Source organism: Pempheris klunzingeri, chromosome 21 (genome assembly GCF_042242105.1).
Source record: "Pempheris klunzingeri isolate RE-2024b chromosome 21, fPemKlu1.hap1, whole genome shotgun sequence".
In the NCBI taxonomy this organism is placed as follows: domain Eukaryota; kingdom Metazoa; phylum Chordata; class Actinopteri; order Acropomatiformes; family Pempheridae; genus Pempheris; species Pempheris klunzingeri.
Genome location: NC_092032.1, coordinates 6,537,446 through 6,546,876, shown reverse-complemented (window position 1 = coordinate 6,546,876; position 9,431 = coordinate 6,537,446).

Here is a 9,431-nt window from a genome sequence, read left to right as displayed (position 1 = left end):
TATTGTCCTTCATTATCTATTTATTCAGCACCCCCACTAATGGGTGTCCACAAGTGGGGTTGCAATTGTTAAGAAATTAATTGCTAAACAATTCTATCTGCTTAGAATTACATGAGACTGAACTGTAGTAATTCATTAACTGCCTGATACAGTATAAAACATTGACTCTAACTAAACTGTACATTATCACATATTTTGCATACTTAGTGCACTGCATATCTTTCCACATGCATAGTTCTTCCTCTGTGACAGCAATTTATTTGTATTGCTGTACAGATCTTTATTTATAGGAAATCCAGAGGGAGAATCCTGTGTTTCCTCCAAGACAAACACAGAAGTTCATTACAGTAGCTTAAAGTAGAAAGGAGAAAGGCTTGTTTGGATTTCAGTTAATTGCTCCAACCCTACAGCTAAATTAACATAATCTTGTAAATGCAAGATGCAAAGGAAGAATACATTAAACTCTGTAGTCAGATCACAATTTGGCCAGCACATTCCTAGATATCAAATATGACTAATACGCATCGGCATATTTTACTGTGGAGGCTAATAAAGAGATCTATATTTGGTTTGAATAAAGGAGTCATACTCCAGAGGCAATTATATGAGAGTTAATTGGTGCACTGTACATTGTAATTAGCTGTGCACACTGGGATCAATGTGTTGCTGTTGTAAGTTCTTGAGCCTAACCCCTATGAAGAAGCAACACCATGTCAAAGAGGCTATTTTATATTCTAAAGTGATCCGAAATGATAATAATACTCTTATTTATCCAAAGGAAAGTCAGTGAAATACACAGTGAGGAGGTTTCAAACTACACTATGCCAAAAACATTTTTTTTTTACATAAAATGTGATGTGGCAAAAATCCTTTAAATCATCAACATCCATCTTTGCATATAGATGAAAAGGACAGTGCAGAGAAAGGAGGTGGTGCTCTATCAGTGTTTTCAAAAAGTTAGAAATTTCTCCTTGTGAATTATTTATTTGCATAGTGGAATTAAAAGGTTAATTCATTTTGTGCAACGAGAATGTAAAAATGGAACTCAAGCATAAGTCTCTGAACACTTTGTTCTGTTTTATTGTCAGTTCTAAAACTGGCGTGCTCATATTGTTAATGTGCAGGATATTACTTTTAATGGCAGGTAAACCTGTGAGTTTTCATAGTAAACCAAAACAATTCAGTTTTGCTAACCAAAACACATTTTCTCCTGAAACACCTTTTGACAATTCTACATCTTGACAGCACAGACGTCAACAATAAAATGAGCGCCTTAACATCAGCACGCACAATACCAAGACCCAGAAAGTGATGCAGCTGAATATAAAGCAGTCCTCTGGGAAGGAGGCATATTGTGTTTATCCTTAAAGAACATGCACACCCAAGATTCAGGTTGGTAGATGTGTCTTGTACCTTTGGACAACAAGCCTAATCAGCCAGCTGCGGCATTTCTTGTCCGTATATATGGAGTCTAGCAAAATCACATTGACAACCTTCAGCCTGTGCACGTCTAATTAGCCAGAAGTGGAAGCACCCGTGTAGTTTTGCGGGACTGTCAAGGTCTTACAAACATACCTACCTCATTTTGCGAAACCATTTTGTTCAATATTCTAAAATGTTTTTAGACGTGCTTGCAGACTTTTACTCCCTCTTCCTTTTAATAGTGCTTTACAACCTTTTACAGCAGATTGTTGCCACCAGCTGTTGATACCCATTACTGACGTCAGCAGTCCTCACAAATGTGCAGCACACCTGTTCAAAGTGTACAAGTAAATCTTGGCACAAAAGAATAAAAAAATAATGTAGGGAAACGCCCGTCAAAAAAACAGCACTACACAACCACGCAATGTAAAAAACCCACAGGTTACCATTAACAAGCACTTAGGATTTACGATATATTGTGCTATTTTGTAACATACAAATGGTGGAGGTGTTTGTGCTCTGCCAAGGCTGTCAGTGAATGACAGCAGAGCAGAGGTCCACTCAAACAACCAAGTGCTTTTCAGACCCACCAACTCTGTAGAATGACAAAGGACCCCTCACATTGAATGTGCTGTTTCTTCCCCTCTATTTTTTCTGTACCACCAAATACCACTTGATGTTGCCGAGCACCTAATGCCAGAAAATAGCGAGGGGGAGAGAATGAAAAGGGAATAACACAGCAGAGGGAACGACAGAGGAAGGATGGTGCAGCAATAGCACACGAGGTTTTTTTTAGATGAGCAGAGCAAAAGGGCAGGAAGGCAATTCTTGAACAAAATGCTAAGGAGACAGAGAAAGGAGGAAAGGGGAAGTGGAGTAAGCAGTAATGGAACAATTTTAATAAAAAATGGATTTTGGTCTGTCAGTGGTGTCAAGCTCTGACATGAAAAACATTTAAAAAATGCACATCTTTTTCCAGGAGCTATGGATGTCTTATACTAGCAGAAGATGAGAGGGGCTCAGAGAGCGAAACTGTGTCTGTGTAATCACCCAACTACTATAATAATCAATATATTTCTTACTAAAACAATTAGATATGCTATAACAAAACAGGCAACATTATTTACGTGTATTAACAGTGTGTGTGTGTGTGTGTGTAGTATGCCGAGTCCCAGTGGTCAATTGTGCATTTTGTGGTTTTCTGCAGGGGTGATGGTTCATTTCTGTCTTGATGCATCTCCGTGCCAGTGCTTGATGTTGTCTTATGACCTGAGTGCCATTCAGATGTGATGACTGCGGATGTAAAATGGGTCTCCGTGCATCACTTTTATCGCTTTGTTCTGAATCATCTGTAGGTGTCAGAGATGGTGTGGGTGTTTGAAGAGTGTCAGATGTTGCACAGATAGACTTTCATCCGAGATTCATCCGTGGTTTGCTTTCTGTTCCATGATTACAATCTGTAGTAAATTAACTTGGAATGTAACTCAGAGGAAAATTGCCTCTTACCCTTTGTGCTCTAAGTGCAAAAGTGATCCTTTTAAAGCAGTCATTTAACCAGGGTGTGCTTGTTGCCTCCTGGGATGTTGCCATGCTTCATGTCACAGCAGAGGGGCACTTGGGCCACTTAAGTGCAAACCTTAAATTAAACCACCTCAAAGTTCAAGTGCTCCCCAGATGCTTCTTTGCTTCAAATACCCCTCTGGTTTGCACAAATGTTGCTCAGGTGCCTATAGCGAGAGGCCCTTCTTCATCTGTAGGGGCATCCTGAAGGGACTCTTCATTCACGCTTCATTTTTGAGGAACATGTTTTTCCTACATGTGCGTGTGTGTTTGTATACAATAATATCCAACCTATACTCACTCACTGAGGGACTATTTCACCACACATATACCCCCCCCCCAAAACCCAAATTAGGCCCCTTTGTCCTTTTTGCCCGTGACATTTGCACCACTTTTTTTAAGTCTTTAGTATCATACTTTACTGAACACTTTTTCGGTGCCTGGGTGGGTTTTCTTTTGGCACTGGTGGACGTCTTCAAATGGTCTGTCTGCGTTGGCTCATTGCTTTCATGCCACTATCTGTATGATAATGAATAAGGCCGGCTGTGTAAGGAGATGGCACTGATCATTAAGACTGCCTGATCTGAGGTGGATGAATGATACTAAGTTGTACAGTATCCAAGGTGTTTACAAAAGAGTCCCTGAGGAATTTATCAGGTGGTTCCTGATCAATTTTTCTATGGAATTTGGTCCATGCTTGCTGTTGGTGTCTTAATCATAGCTGGATTGAACTCGGTGGTTTGACTGTACCTGGGCTTTGGTGGAATGCTGCAGTTAATGTTCCTTCTCTGGTTTTGTTGAGGATTTGGCGCGGCATAGTCACATTGCTTATTGTTCAGGTTCTTGGCTGGTGGGTGGCTTCTTTCTGTATTTGTCACAGTCTGTATTTGTCTGTTGCATGTGTTTATTGAGATTCACCACATTTGAGAGAAGAACAAGATATAAACGGGACATTTCAATAGTGAGCGTTAAATCTCACACATTTTACGTGTCAACACAATGAAAGTCTGAATATTTCTTCTCAACTGTGACTTTTCAGACAATCTTACTTTGATTGCTGTAATTGTAATTGCTCATGCGTCCACTCAGCTGTGTGTGTTCTTACCAGCTATGAACTCAAAAGATGATGATTACAACAAAGAAAAAGTCCTCCATTCTCAGCCAATGGTACGAGGACATCTATAATTTGGGCCAAAGCCACTGGAAGACAACACTGTGGTTAATATTAATAAATCTTACTTACCAAAACTCTGACTGACCACCTCACAGCATAATCCTACCCCCAAGACGGCTCATTAGATGACCTCTGGCCAAATGAATGCAAATGAACATGCACATGCCACCTTCTTTCACACACATGCTTATCCCTCAGTGACGCATTAACCTTTAACCACCAGCTCGCTTCTGATAATCTGGTAAATACGCAGACAGATGTACAAATATTCTAACATGTGTGCACAGAATCTGGTGCTGCGTACACACCTCTGTCTAAATAATTCATACATTACTCATCTCAGTTCTCTCATATTGTACAGAGAGTCTTCGATTAAAAAAAAGAAAGAAACTGGTAGCTCTCAAGAACACCAGAAAAGATACAGATGAAAAGAAAAGAGGGACTAAAAGTCTGAGCCATTTCAAGCAGTTAAAAGGGCTGATGAAATAGACGCTTTTAAATTTGCAAACCAAATAGCACTGACTATTAAATGGCCTCTAATGGAGTGACGAGTGACACAGATTTATATAGTGGGTACGGAAAGTATTCAGACCCCTTCACTTTTTCCACATTTTGGTATGTTACAGCCTTATTCCAAAATGGATTAAATTCTTTTTTTTCCTCATCAATCTACACACAATACCCCATAATGACAAAGTGAAAAAAGTTTTTTAGAAATTTTTGCAAATGTATTAAAAATAAAAAACTGAAATATCACATGTACATAAGTATTCACACCCTTTGCTATGACACTCAAAACTGAGCTCAGGTGCATCCTGTTTCCACTGATCGTCCTTGAGATGTTTCTACAACTTGACTGGAGTCCACCTGTGGTAAATTCAATTGATTGGACTTGATTTGGAAAGGCACACACCTGTCTATATAAGGTCCCACAGCATGACAGTGCATGTCAGAGCAGAAACCAAGCCATGAAGTCAAAGTCAAGGCACAGATCTGGGGAAGGGTACAGAAAAATTTCTGCAGCATTGAAGGCCCCGAAGAGCACAGTGGCCTCCATCATTCGTAAACGGAAGAAGTTCAGAACCACCAGGACTCTTCCTAGAGCTGGCTGCCTGTCCAAACTGAGCAATTGGGGGAGAAGGGCCTTGGTCAGGGAGGTGACCAAGAACCTGATGGTCACTCTGACAGAGCTCCAGCGTTACTCTGAGGAAATGGGAGAACCTTCCAGAAGGACAACCATCTCTGCAGCACTCCACCAATCAGGCCTTTATGGTAGAGTGGCCAGACGGAAGCCTCTCCTCAGTAAAAGACACATGACAGTCCGCTTGGAGTTTGCCAAAAGGCACCTAAACGACTCTCAGACCATGAGAAACAAGATTCTCTGGTCTGATGAAACCAAGATAGAACTATTTGGCCTGAATGCCAAGCGTCACGTCTGGCACCAGGCAAACCAGGCACCGCTCATCACCTGGCAAATACCATCCCTACGGTGAAGCATGGTGGTGGCAGCATCATGCTGTGGGGATGTTTTTCAGTGGCAGGAACTGGGAGACTAGTCAGGATAGAGGGAAAGATGAATGCAGCAAAGTACAGAGACATCCTGGATGAAAACCTGCTCCAGAGCGCTCAGGATCTCAGACTGGGGTGACGGTTCACCTTCCAACAGGACAACGACCCAAAGCACACAGCCAAGATAACGAAGGAGTGGCTTCGGGACAAGTCTGTGAATGTCCTTGAGTGGCCCAGCCAGAGCCCAGACTTGAACCCCATTGAACATCTCTGGAAAGACCTGAAAATAGCTGTGCAGCGACGCTCCCCATCTAACCTGACAGAGCTTGAGAGGATCTGCAGAGAAGAATGGGGAAAAATACCCCAAATGCAGGTGTGCCAAGCTTGTAGCATCATACCCAAGAAGACTTGAGGCTGTAATCGCTGCCAGAAGTGCCTCAACAAAGTACTGAATAAAAGGTGTGAATATTTATGTACATAAGATATTTCAGTTTTTTATTTTTAATACATTTGCAAAAATTTCTAAAAAACTTTTTTCACTTTGTCATTATGGGGTATTGTGTGTAGATTTATGAGGAAAATAAAGAATTGAATCCATTTTGGAATAAGACTAACATAACAAAATGTTTGTAAAGCACTATGATGTGATATTGGGCTATACAAATAAATTGAACTGAATAAATTGAATTGAAAAGGTGAAGGGGTCTGAATACTTTCCGTACCCACTGTATATGACAAACAGCAGAACCGCAGTTCACAAACACAATCTTGTGAAAGAATATAGAAATAAGCCCACTGGTCTCCACCTGTAATAGGGTTTGTTTAATTTTAATTACTCCAACTTAACCATTGAACTAGCTCTATTAAAACCTGCTCCATTAAGACTCCATTACAGTGGTGTGAATAAGCATTGCATCACTCGTGGATTGTTTTGCCTTTTCTTAATCTACTTTATTCCTTTTATCACCTCAGCCAAAAACTAGAGGTCTCACTCGTTTAATTAACATGCACACAACGATGTAAGCCCATTTCCTTTTCAGTGTCAAAGTTTCCCCTTCAAACAGAGGGGGCTGAGGATGGATCTGTGGAGCTCATTGGTAAGCAGTGCTTAAAGTGGTGTACTGAAAAGCAGTTTCAGTCCCTGTTGCTTTAAACTATGACAGGAGATTTTTTTTTCAGCTAGGGAGGGAACACTGTGTTGCAGTCTAAACACAGCATGCCCCCTAAAACAGCAGACTATTCAAAACATACCAGATAAATTGTGTGGAATCAGAGTCAAAATATCAGACCTGAAACTGTGAGTCGGGGGTAAAATGAGTAAAGGAAATGCAAAAACGCAGAAAATTAAAGAGAGAAATTTAAGTGTTGAGAAATAGTATTCCCCACCATGCATGTAAAGTGAGTGGATCTGACAGTTACCCATGGAGAGGGCTTTCATGAGTTACGAAGGTTTAAAGTTTCACATTCTCACAAATTACGGTAAAAGAAAGCTTGGTTACTGTTTAAGTCTGCTATTCCCACACTGACTTTGGGTGTTTGTAGAAGCAACTACTCCTGCAGCTTACATGTAAGTATGGCGTCTTGGACTCAGTCCTCCTTGCTCTTTTTATCCTGTTAAGCACACAAGCTAAACACATGTAAGTAAATAAATGAATAAATACAAATATATGTTGAGGTGTGTGAGCTTGTTCTATGATAACTGATGCTAACTAAACGCCTTTAACACTTGCCTGTGTTACTGTCGCATGGAATGAAGACAAGCGGTGCAATTCAGCGTACCATACTGCCCTCAACTTGTTCCATTATTCAACTTGTACAGTGAAAATAAATTGAACAAAGAAGTCAGGAGCTGTAACCAGAGTCAGCTTGCCTTCAAAATAAAACTTGTGTTTTAAAATGTGTTGACTTTAGCCATTTAATTCTTTCCATGATTCATGTGCCTTAGGTCACAGCCCATAGGAAAGTACATTATCTACACATAAGTCATCAAGGTCTTAAAGTTAACTTATATTTTTTTCATCCCTTATAGACTCTCAGTTTCCTTGTTCAGTTTTTATTGTACAAATTGGATTATGGAGCAACATGACAGCACGTTAAATTGTATTGCACGTTTTCATTCAGTGCAACAATAACACAGACAAGGTATTAACAGCACTTACTTAGCATCAGCTATCGAAGAACAAGCTCACACGCCTCAGCATGTCTTTGCATCAGCACATGTGGGACAATGAAATTAGGTAATACCCCCCTTAACTGGCATTTTTCATTTTACAACACGAACAGCAGCAGATTTTACTTCAAGCGCGGACCATAAATGTCTGCATATAATTTAACACTAATCCTTTCTAGTGTATTTAAGAATAAAAATCTGAACTCCATGGTGATCATCAAATTAATTAGGATTCAACCTCTGAAGATACATTTCTGTACCTGATTTTATAGCAATCATCCAATAGTTTTTAAGAAAAAAAGCCAAACAGGTCTTGCTGATGGTGCTAGAGCAAAACTAAGGGCATCACCACAGTAAGTATGCATTTATCCTCTGAGAACCATGACTGTTTAAAACAAATTTCATGGTAATCATTCTAATAGCTGTTGAATCTTACTCTCTCGTGCATACAGCTACATGAGATGTCGCGTATGTAATAGTTGTCGACATGCTCATGAGTGTTATCAGAGAGGTAGGATCCTAGTGTCTAAGTCCATTACTTTAATCCGTGTGTATTTTGAGTGATCCCAAGGACCCCTTAAGCAAAGACTCAGCATAGTCATTAGCATCTGCGAGCAAGAACAAAACACACATAAAGCTAAAGTGACCTTTCACTGAGAGTACTTTGCATTTCAAAACAAGTGTCACTGAATACACTGACCAGAAAGGGACAGATGCATCGCTGCTGTAATGAAAGCACACGACTGATTCACAGCTTTGACATTTTGTTATATTGTCTGGTTAAGCAAATGTACAAAAACATTAAAGAGAGAAATGAGACAGTTACAAGGTGAAGAGATGACGCCAATACAGCTAAACTGAGGAGAAACTACACAAAGATGTGGGCTGTGTGGAGAGTGGACCGTGTGGACGCCAGACGAGAGCCTCCACAACAAAATGTCACATAGATGATGACCAGATTATCAGGACTTCAGCCGACTACGATCGCCAGCACTGACTCTCTTGGCATCACACTGCTGCTTTTCTAGAGGCAGCGTCGTCACACTACCCTGCACTAACATCTCACCGCCCCACTGCTGCTCCACCGGTGAATAGTTTCATGAATATCTCAGGCATGAGATATTCATGAAACTATATGAAGGTGGCCACGGACGTCTGCAGAACCCATCCATCGACCTTGTAAATAAAAAAAAAAAACTCTGAATGAGAGTCATAAAGAACGAGGCCCCCTGGATTGCCTCCTTCTCCTCGTGAAAAAAAATGTGAGGAACTGCAGCCTTTTGTCTGTGATGGGTTTTTGTCGATGCTAAGCCTGCTTCACATCTACTTTATTTTCCTGATGACCTTGAGGGTTAGTGTTAGTGCATTGTAGACAAGCATGAAGTGGGGAAAACACTTCTAAAATTGTTAAAGGCGCAGCTACATCACATGCACCTACTCCGAGTCTCAGCCAGCACAATGCTCATTGCAGCATAATGGACATTTTTAAGTTTGTTAACTATGTATTAACCATTTCCTCATGGACACACGTTAAAAAAATGGGCAAACAGTATTTGTGTTGATGGAGTGTTCACCCATTGGTCCCATACACTACAA